Here is a 12,614-nt window from a genome sequence, read left to right on the forward strand (position 1 = left end):
TGAGTTTTCAAGCAAAGAAGAAACGATGATGGCTATAAAAATTACAATATCCGTAATTCTGTTCAATCCAGAGTCGACCGCTCTACGAAAGAAAAATATGTATGCCACTGTGCCCGACGTGAAAACGGATGCAATTGGATGTTTCATGTATCGAAGAAGAAGAGGAAAAACAATAGATGGGAACTAACGGTATACAACGGTCCTTACACATGTTGTGCTGGAGGGATCAACCAAGATCATCCCAACTTGGACTCTGAAGTGATCTGCCAAGCCATCATGCCCATGGTAAAAGCAAGCTCCCATATAGCTATTGCAGTGTTGATTTCTGCTATACATTCACAATATGGGTACACTGTCTCCTACAAAAAAGATTGGTTGGCAAAATAGAATGCCATTGTCAAACTTCATGGTGAATGGGATGCATCTTACAATGAACTTCCAAGTTGGTTTAGGGAGGTGTGGAGGTTGAATCATGGGACAATTGTGGACTTCGAAACCTCTCATGCATACCATAATGATCGAGTTCTTCGCGACCGATGCCAATTCTTCCAGGTTTTTTGGACTTACCCACAGTGCGCTAATGTTGTCAAATACTACAAGCCTATGGTCCAGATCGACGGTACTTTCTTGTATGGAAAATACAAGTAAGTTTTACTATTGGCAGTTGTCCAAGATAATAATCACAACATTCTTCCAGTTGCGTTTGCTTTTGTTGAAGGAGAAGATACAGATTCTTGGGCTTTTTTCCTCCGAAACTTACGTTCACATGTTGTCACGAGGGAAAATATCTATGTCATTTCAGATCGCAGAGCTAGAATCAAAGCAGCAATGGAGTCTTTGGGTCCAATGTGGCAACCACCTTTTGTCCAACATAGGTATTGTATCCGACACATTGCTGCAAACTACCATGGAAGGTACAAGAAGAATGATGAGCGTCAATTACTTATGCGCATGGGTAAGTGAAACTAATGTAGTTTATTTCTTTCGATCATTTTCATTTTTTTAAAGAAACAAAGTTAGCAAGTTATACATTTTATGCTCAGGTTACGAACTACTACCTCAAACATTTGAATCCACGCTTCAAGATTTGTAGGCGAAGAACGAGGAAGGATACAATTACATCAGCCTCATTGATAAAGAAATGTGGACAAACGCATATGATGGTAGATATTGATATGGACACATGACGGCCAACTTGGCTGAGGCAATCAATTCGACTTTAAAGGATGCACGTCACTTACATGTAGCGGCTTTGGTAAAAACTACATATTGTTGTTTGGGGGTGCTTTTTAAGAAGCTCGGGGGACAAGCTCAAACATGGTTGCAAGGTGGTCATGTCTATCACCATAGATTAGTTACCGATCTACAAAAAAAATTACTTATCAAATGGAATGTATGTAACAAGCTTCTCTAGAACACATGAATTGTTTCGTGTCACATAGTTGTCGTGACCTCTTCAAGGGATTAAAGTTGTGTCGTTAAGAGTAAATCTACGAGACAAATGGTGCGACTGTGGGTTTTTTCAAGCTCTGAAGTATCCATGCTCTCATGTGATAGCAGCTTGCTCGCATACCCGTTTAGACTATAACTGTTTTGTGGATCCCGTATACCTACTATCATAAGTGTTTAAGGTATACGAATTTGAGTTCCCCCATAGGTAATGACAAAGACCCTGATGAGGTTCAAAATTGGGTTCTAATTATACCAGATCCGACTTTATTGAGGGATCGTAGTCTTCCAAAATCCACTTGAATTCATTGTGATATGGATATTCGAGAAACATATAGACACGACAAAAAATGTGGGCATTGTAGAAACTCAGGACACACTAGAAGAACATGTCCACTTCTTTTGTCATCAAGTAACCATTGATGAAGAACTGATGTAGTTGTTGTTTATCAAATAATATTTAATTAAAGTTAATATCATTTGATAACAACTAATGATGATTAAAAAAACAATTCAATAAAAATGGGATTCGACGTTGGTGTTATATGTGATTATAATAAAAGATATAATAACTGACAAACTTAAGAAAGTTATCGAACATAATTATTAAATATTATTCAACTAATAGCAATTTGATATTTGAATATAATTTTAAATACAACAAAGTTACAATAAGTATTAAATGGTAAATAATAAAAAATTACAATAACTTGTATTAAATGGTAATAAACAAAATTAATTAACAAAAAGTTCAACAAAATTAACAAAATAAATTAAGTATTAAATGATAAATAATAATAAAAATTACAATAAAGAATGTCCAATAAACAAGTAAATACAAATATAATAAAATATCAAAAACTATCGATTTCTGCTGTGCGAATGTTTTCCGCAGAGCGGTGGCTGTCGGTCTTGAGGAGGATTTCTTCGTATAACTGGTTGTGACTCCTCACTGTCATCACCATCATCATCATAGTCGTCATCATCGTCGTTGTCATCGTCATCGTCGTCGTTGTCAGGAGAAGATATATTTTGTTGATGAGGAACTAATGACGATGTAGCACCTCCATAGAATAAGGACCCTAGAGGTGTATGACTGACTAACCCACCGCTCATAGAAAATTGGGAAAACTCAGAAAACACAGACATCGATGAATGAGAAAACTGTACAGGAGGTGTCTATGACATTATTTTAACCAAACAGTGATATAAGAACATGACATTATGTGCATACATGTTATAGCAATTACGGTGATGGAGCAAAGTACAAACACGTTGTTTGGATGGTCTTTAAGTTTTTCTAACAAGGCGGGGATCGATCAATTTTAAATTTTAAAAGATTGGATTTTAAAATTAAAAAAAATTGGAGTCGACCTTTAGATTAGGTAGGTTGAATACCTAAAAGTATCTTTTAAAATAATAAATATCTTTTTAAGAAAAATCAAGTTAAAAGATAAAAATAACATGCATTTGAACAAAATTCATTTTTAAGGGTTCTAGAGTCGATTACGCGTGGGAAAGAATGAGCACTCCATGATGTCAAAAATTAGTACCTAAGTGATTATATATCATCTAAGTATGAACTTTGCTAATTCGAATATGTATTTAAATTATGATATTTTTTGAAAATTGAAAAGTTATCATTTTGTACGAACAATTCTCGGAAACACCTTCCCTGTCAGTCAAGGTGCATTTCCATAGATTCATCATTAAAAATAATATTGCCATTATTGTTTTTAGTAAATTATGTATATTTAATTACTTTCAAAATAATTAATCGATCAAAAAATATAATTTTATACGAACAACCCTCGGAAACACAATCCTCATCAATCAAGGTGCGTTCTCATAATTTTTTCGCATAAAACAATATTACCTTATATTTTAATAAATGAAATATACATATATTTTAAAATAATATTTAATATGAATATATATATATTATACAAAAGGTAAAAATATGTAAAGTATGGCATGTAACCCTTAATATGAATATATATATATATATTATACAAAAGGTAAAAATATGTAAAGTACGTCATGTAACCCCTAGGCACGACCTAGGAGTTTTGACTGAATCTAGATGGTCAGATATTGTATACAGAAGTCCTTTTCATATTTAGAACACAATTCAAATCCATTTCAATAAATAAAATCTAAATAACAATAAAAGACTGAAATAACCATTATAAAAGTCCATGCAGTAAATATACTGAGATATCAACATCGAAAAAAATATCGGTAATAAAGATACATAAGCAGTAGTAAAAATCGTGTCACCAGAATATAACAGAGATAGGCATAGGAAAATGTATAGTGGTACAAAAATGGAGAATGATCTATCCTCTTAATCTCAAGTCTGCTAGCCTATTGTCGCGTAGTATTTGAAAAGTTAAAAAATTAAAGAATGAGCTAAAAAGTCTAGTGTGCTCCTTGCGGTGTATAAAAGCATATATATAAAATATTAGGTAAAAGTGAAGTACAATATAGGTTTTGAAAACATGAACTCTACTCCTATTCGAACATCAAAATATGTAGGTTCCCTTGAACCATACACCCACCTGTACACCTGGTAAGGACCTTATACTGATAACATAAGAGCATGCGGTAAAGACTTACCCGATGCATAAAGAAGAGGAGTATGCGGTAAGGTCTTAAAGTCATAGACTAAGCCTGAAATACTTCCTCTAATCATACCCCCAATAATAGTAGACATGCATGTATCTTTGTGACAATAATCGTTTAATTCTTTAAAACATGAAAACATTACATTTTTTAGAATCAGATACATAAATACAGTAACCAGAGATCATGCCAGAAATATACAGTAAATAAGATATCAGAGGTCAAAGCATGCGATAAAATAAATGTCATGCAATCAGAATATTTAATAAAATCAAAAATTTAAAATGGTTCATATGAATATTTTAATACAACAATGTAACACCAATAGGAACACACCTAAACCAATCTAAGAAGTCTAGAATAGTAGCCTACCCTCAGGTCTGCTTATCACGGACAACGATAGTGCTTGATCATACGAATTAGAATAATTGAATCAACATCCTAGTAAAATAAATAATAAACTCTAATTAAACCATTTACGAACACCTACAAGTAGCTCTCAAAGAACGCAAATCGAACTGATCAAACAGACGGGATGCACAAATCTAGTTAACCCTTAGTTAGGGGAATCATAAGTACCTTCATGAAAATATAATCCTAAGTTAATTATATAATCAAATCCCAATAAATAAGTAAAAAAAGCTAAAATACTAATCATTTTTTGGATTAACGGACTCAATTTGGGACTTCCAGTTCAAAATTGGTAAAACGAATCGTAAAATTGGACTCAGAACGTTGAAAAATGCCAAGATGGGTGGTCTCGAAAAAAGTCAATGATGGTCAACGATAAACTGTCAAAGTTAACACCGATCAACAATCAATGTCGGTCAACGGTCAACAACTCGGCATAACTTGGCTTGGCTAAGCTCATCTCGACTCACCTATGCTCGGCTCAACTCGATTGGATTGGTTTGGTTGGGCGGTTGGGTTTGGGCTAAATGGGTTTGGGCCAGATGAATCAGACACGGGTGGAGTTGGGTGTAGGTATGGATTAGATGGGTTGGATACGATTTAGCGGGTTGCGTTGACTAGCTTCTAAACGTACGACGGTGTGTGAGGTTGAAAAATATCTTAAAACATTTTAAGGCACTTACCCAGCTTAGTTCACCTCAGTGAAAGACAAAAAGCTTGGTTCAATAATGCCAAAAACTTGCAATTGTTCACCCTTCCACACCTCGGTGACTTTGATGACAAGGCGATGACCCTTAGAGTCGGATGATGCAAGGAACACGATGGTGAGGGCGTTGTAAAAAACAAAGAACTTGTTGGTGGTGAAACATCGTTTTAAGAATTCTTAGAGAAAATTGCCTAAAAGGAAATGAATATAGAGGTTTATGAGTTTTCCAAAGATCGAAATTTTTAGGATTTAGGGGTATCATACCCAATTTATGGAAAATAGGAAAACCATGTCATATGTCCGTCATGTTTTAAAACTTTCAGATTTGGACTCAAATTTAATTAAAAATTCATTTTGGTCCCTAAACTTTAACTAAAATTCATTTTAGTTATCATAATTAAAATTAATAAAATCTAAGCCCTATTTTGGGGTGTGCCAACTCTCCTCTCCTTAAAACAAATTTTGTCCTCAAAATTTACTTGTTCTGAATAGATGTGAGGACTGACTTATAGAACTCTAGGTATTCTCAATCAAAATGTTAAGACTCTCAAATACGGAATATGATACATATGAATGGATAAAACCATGATAAAACAAGGTCCAGAACTGAATAAATAGTAACAATACCTGCAATCACATTAGGCTCACGATCCTATCAACGTTTAGAAGCATAAACCAACGCAGGTTGTCTTGCCTTAGTCTGAGTTGTACCCTACTCTAAGAAGATCGACTTGTACTAGTAGACTCAGATGCTCACAACTTACTACAACCCCCAGTTGGAATTTGAATTGTACTTTGAGTACAAGTAGGTGTTTGAATGGTAGGAGTTGGCTTTATATAATCCCTAAATAAACGGTTGCTGGACCCACACTTGAAACAAGTACCCATCTTTTTCCTACACTCTGCAAAGTGATGCCTCCCATAATACTCACAAGTGATCATCAATGGTGCTCCAGAAATACCACCCTAACTAGAAGCTAGAATTGTCAGAGTGGTCGATGTTGCAGGCCTAGAACTACTACCACCTCTCTAAGAAGACTTGTCTGTAACTATTTTGCTAAGACGAACAGAAACATCATCGAAACCAAAAGGTCTCCTGAATCGGTCTCTATTTCTATCTCGGTCTCTAACCCTTCTATGCTTCATGCCCAGTTACTGTATCTCCTCAACAGTCTTGGCTATCTCCATCAAGGTATCAAATTTCCTCTCTTGGTGGATAGTAACCTGATCCCTGATCTCATATCTTAGTTAATTTTCAAACCTCAAGCATCGATCTACCTCGGTGCCCACCAACCTTGGAGCATAACGACTCAGTCTAGTGAACTCAATCTCATAATCCATAACATACATGTCACCCTACTCTAACCTCTAAAAATCCTGACTATGCTCCTATAAGAACGTTTCTCTAATGTAGCACCTCCGAAAGCACTCCTTGAAAAGATCCCAAGTTAATTAATTCACCAGGACACTCCTAGTATTCAAACGCCACCTTCTCAACGTTTTTATCCTAAGCAAAGCTAGTGCTCCCTTCAACTTATGCTTGGGCCTAAGCTCCGTCTCATCCATAGTCCTCTCAGTATCATCCAACTAATACTCGGCATCCGTCGGAGGTCCCCCAGTAACACCCTCAAACGAAACTACTCCAATGGCCACCAGAGATGTAGATATATCCACAACAGGCATATTAGTAGGAGCTCTACCTGCTCTTTGAAACATACGACAGAGATCTCTATCAATGGCACTCTAATCCAACTTAAAATACTCATGCTTAGAGATAGGGGGATCTCTTACAAGCGTAACCAGATTATCACGAGAATGAGACATATGAACAAGCGAAGCAGAAGAATCTCTAGCTATCATTGAATCCTTAAATGAAACAGAAGGATGGGTTGCTCTCCCATGACCAAAACCTCGACCTAGCCTATGATCTCAAGTGCATATCTAAATAGTCTACAAGGCTCTACGGAAGAAATTTGAACCTAAGTTAGATTGACATCAGAAATATTAAATCTATTTAAAACTCGTAAAATAAGGTGACACAATATTTGAAGATATCAATTTTTTTGAAAATACAATAATTAAGACTCATCCACAGTCTGAGTGTTTAAAATTAAAAGCTCTGATACCACCAAATTTAACCCCCTAAACCCAGCCTAGGAGTTACGACCGAAACTAAATGGTCACATGTCATATACAAAAGTCATTTTCATATTTAAAAAGCAGTCCAAATACATTTTTGTAAATAAAATCCAAATAACGATAGAATACTAAAATGACCATTATAAAAGTCCATGCGGTAAATATTCAAAGATATCAACGTTGGAAAATAAAATATCAGTAATAAAGATACATAAATAGTAGTAAAATATGTGTCACCTAAATATAACAAAGATAGATGTAAGAAAATGTAGAGTGGTACGAAAATGGAGAATGATTGATCCTTATGATGTCAAGTATGCTAGCCTATTATCGTGTAGTATCTAAAAAGTTAAAAAATTAAAGAATGAGCTAAAAAGCGCACTGTGCTCCTTGCGGTGTACAAAAATGCATATAAAATATTTTATAAAAGTGAAATATAATATAAGTTTTGAAAGCATGAACACTTTTTCCCCTGAACCATACACCCACCTGTACACATAGTAAGAACCTTATATTGTTAGCATAAGGGCCTACGATTAGGACTTACCTTATCCATAAAGCAGAGGAGCCTGCAGTAATGTCTTACAAGTCTTAGACTAAGCCTGAAACACTTCCTTCAATCGTACCCCCAATGATAGTAGACATTTTTTAGAATCATATATAGAAATACAATAACCAGAGATCATGCGAGAAATATACGATAAATCAGATATTAGAGGTTCAAGCATGTGGTAAAATAGATGTCATCTAGTCAAATATTTAACAAAATCAGAAATTTAAAACGATTCAGACAAATATTTTCAAACAACATTGTAACACCAATAGGAACACACCTGAACCGATCTAAGATGTTTATGATAATAGCCTACCCTCGGGTCTGCCTATCACGGTTAACAGTAGTGCTAGATCATATGAATCAGAATAATTGAATTAAAATCCTAGTATAATAAAAAATAAACTATAATGGAACCATTTACGAAAACATACGAGTAGCTTTCGGAGAACGTAAACTGTATTGATTAACCAGATAGTATGCACTGGATCTAGTCGACCCTCAGTCATGGGAATCACGAGTACCTTCATTAATATATAATCACATACTAATTTTATAATCAAATCCCAAATAAATAAGTAGAAAAGCTAAAAAACTAAGAATTTTTAGATTAGCGGGCTTAATTTAGGGCTTTAGGGTCACAATTTGGCAATACACACCATAAAACTATACTCATAATGCCGAGAAATGTCAGGATAGGTGGTCTAAAAAATTCAACATCGGTCTAAAAAAGTCAATGTCGGTCAACGATCAAAGTTAACGCCAGTCAACAGTTAACGGCTTAGCACGACTCAGCTCAACTCGACTCGGTTGGAACGGTTGGGTATGGGAAGACGAGTTTGGGTTTGTCCTAGACGAATTGGATATGAGTTGGGTCGAGTCTAGGTATGGATCAGATAGATCGGGTTGACGCAATTCTGGAAACTCAACAAACGGTGGACAAGTCTACGCATAGCGACGAAGTGTAGGGGCACTTGTGACTTTGAAAAAGTTACAAAAAATTTCTAAAAACATTTTAAGGAACTTACCTAGCTCGGTTCACCATGGTGAAAGGCGGAGAGCTCGGTTCGATAACGTCAGAAACTTGCAATCACTCACCCTTCCACACTCCGACGACTTTGACGAGAAGGAAACCACCAATGGACTCGAAACTATGCAAAGAACACGATGGTGAGGACGGTGTCAAAAACGGAGAACTAGTTGGTGACGAAACATCGTTTTAAGAATTCTTAGAGAAAAATGGCCAAAAAGGAAATAAAGAGAGATAGAGGTTTATGGGTTTTCCAAAAAAGAAAGTTTTAGGATTTAGGGGTCTTATACCCAATTTTAGGAAAATGGAAAAATCTTGAAATATGTCCTTCAAGTTTTAAAACTTTTAGATTTGGATTCAAATTTAATTGAAAATTCAATTTGCTCCTTAAACTTTAACCAAAATTCAATATAGTCCTCAGAATTAAAATTAAAAAAAATTTAAGCCCTGTTTTTTTTGTGCGACATGACAAGTATAAATAAGAGGCCAAAACTTAAAGTATATGGACTAATGAAACATGGTAAAAAATAAGACTAAAATGTAAATGAAGTAAAATACATGCACTCAAAATGAAATAAAGATCATAAATATCATATGAGACTAAAATGAAGCAAAGCATAATAAAAAAATTAAAATAAATACAGAAAAATAAGTATGGTAATTTAAAGGGCTTAAAATGTAAATGCAAGAAATTAAAGAAAATAAATTTAAATACATGAAAAATTAAAATGGCATATGAGTCATCGCAAGGTCCTAGAATTAATTTAGACTAATTTAGAAATTAGTAATTAGTGGTTAATGATTAGAATTTTATCCGAAATATAATAATGCGAGTCGTACCTGGGACGGGTCACTGTAAGGTCGAATCAAGTATTTAATAGCAATAAATAAAAAACTTGTGACCAATAATAAAAAAATTTTAAAATCAATACCAAATTTGAAATAATATTAAAAAAGGAATTTAGTGACAATATGTAAAAATGAGTCGAAAGTTTGGGGACTACTATACGATTACCCTAAAAATTCTATGTATATATGCTAAATGTTTTGCCATTTTTGGTAAAATCTCTAATCCTAGCCTCTTCTCATTTTTCAAACTTTAGAAAACTCCCCCTTTCATTCTTTTACCAAACCATATGGTTCCAAAGTTCCCCAAATGTCACCGACCACTATTCATCAGTGGTCTTTTTTACTCATATCACACTCTTCTCCGCCTAGAAGATAGATAGACCCTAAACTAAACCTAAGCTTTTTTAAACCCTACACTTCTCTTGCCTAAAACTCAAAAAAACAAAAAAATCCCCTAACCATCATATGTTCACAGTAAATCGACTTGCCTCTCTCCGACCACCACCTATGACGGTCAGTACACTATATCGAACCAAATAAAACCCAAAACTACCTCCTATTCTAGAATTTCAAAACGTAACTCCAAGACCCATTTACAAATCCTAAAATCTAAAGGGTTTTGACTCTCTGACTATTCTTCCCTGACGACTCCAACTATGATGAAGAACTCAAACGAATGAGGTAAAGAAATCCTATCTTTTTTACTATGTTTTTTTCCTTTGAAACACAACACACACACTAAAAAATATTGGAAATAAAAAAAATGTAGGATACATCTATATTGCTTTTGTTACTTTTTGATTTCTCTTGTTGCTAAAAAATCCCTTTACAAGTTTGATTTTTGGGTTTTTATATCCTTATTACAAGGTTACGAAAGTAAAAGCTCTACTTTCTTTATGATTTCTTTTCTTATTTTTGTGTTATTTCGATTACATGGCTTGATGAAGGGGATGAGAGACTCGGTTGGTGTTGTCGTAGCTTTACTAGAGGCCATTGGGAGCTATTGGGAACACCGTGGATTCTTACGTGGTTGCGGGGGACCACTAAAGGCGTGGATTGCTCAGGAAGACTAAGAGGCAGTGGTTGAGGTTCTATTAGGGTAAAACCCTAATCTAAAACATGATATAGATTATTGGATGGGTCTAGATTAGACGGTTCTAATGATGTGGCGGTGGCTAGGGTTTCTCTAACCCTAGATTTATATATATAATATGAATAATTGATTGAGGGAAAATAAAACAACCTAAAATGGGCCCATAAGTGCATTTACAAAACCATAATCCTCTCTCTCGATCTAAATTGTTGGATGGGTGAAGATCTAATGACTTTTATACGTACAACATTCAGAATGGTTAAAACCCCTAATTGATTGGGTTTCAGATCGTTGCATCTGTTTTGGGATCCAACGGTTAGAGATGAACGATGTTGGAAGCTTTTAGCAGAAACCCTAGTAGTTTGGGTCTTACACATGGGCCTCTATCTAATGGGTACTTCGAGTGGGCTTCAACATGGATCTTCAACTGTTAGGCCCCTGTTCGATTACTTATAATGAACTCTCAGGCTTGAGCTGGGTCTGTCTTCTAATTGTTGGATTTAAATTGTTTGGCCTCTACACCTATATAAAAATGTTAGTATCTATGTTTTTTATTTGTAACATTCATATATTTTATACGTATTTATAACTATATATTATATACTTCATAACCGAACTTATAAATATATACAAATATTTTAATGTAATCATAATTAATAACTCAAAACATATATATTTAATAATTAAAACTAACTTATAAACATGTGTGTATATATATATAGTTAAAATAATTTAATTAGGACTGTTAACCAACAAAAATATAATATTTAATAATTAGAACTAACTTCTAAACTTGTCTATATAAAATGATATAAAAAACTAAACCACTAATTAATAGAAATAGCTAAAATGAAGAAATTAAATTAAATTAAATTACAATTGGAACTTGAACAAAATATAGTGTTTACAGTTGCCTCTCTTTGCTCATTGTCGTATGACGAGAATAGGGAAAAGTTCCAAGACATGAATTTTGTCTGATTTTGGTGTTTGCTTTGAATCTAAAAAATTGAGCCCTTTGCCTGGAAAATAATTTAAAACGATATATTGTTCCTTCATATTGAGGACGTCAAGTTGTATTTTGGTGATTCTATCCTTCATTTGAGGGCATCGAGTTTGTTACCAGCATCGTCCCTTCGCGTTGAGGATGACTAGTCGTATTTGAATGATTGTACATCTGAAGATAATATTTTTCCTTCATGTTGAGGATTCCTAATAGTTTGGTGATAATTTGAATTTGAAAACGACTTCGCTCCTCCATGTTGAGGACATCTAACAATGCCATTGTTCCTTCGCGTTAAGGAGGTCCAGTCATTGTTAAAAAAATGATTGATCCATTACTTTTAGTAATGAAATGAATCTTCAAGATCCTATTTAAAATGGCCATATGTTGTGATTGCATATGTTTCATATATAATATGTCCTAAAGATGATCTAATGCAATTTTAATGTGATATGCATGAATGTCCGATGCAGTCCTACATAATTCAATTCTAGAAAATAGTACTTCGTTGGCTTATGGTGAACAATTTTCAATTAAGATTTTATCTATTAATTGTTCTTGATAGTCATCATCTTTGTACTATTTGCACTTGACCATGGTAACCCCTCCTTCAAACAGTTCTTCTTAAAATGATTTGATTGATTTATATCACATCTAGTGCATCTTTTAGTTGATGCTTCTTTTGATTACTTTATATTGGTAAGGGAGGTTATGTCAAGATTTCCTCCATTTTCTGGTGGATTTTCTTTGATTTGGATA

This window comes from Hibiscus syriacus, unplaced genomic scaffold (genome assembly GCF_006381635.1).
Source record: "Hibiscus syriacus cultivar Baekdansim isolate YM2019G1 unplaced genomic scaffold, ASM638163v2 tig00110943_pilon, whole genome shotgun sequence".
Classification (NCBI taxonomy): domain Eukaryota; kingdom Viridiplantae; phylum Streptophyta; class Magnoliopsida; order Malvales; family Malvaceae; genus Hibiscus; species Hibiscus syriacus.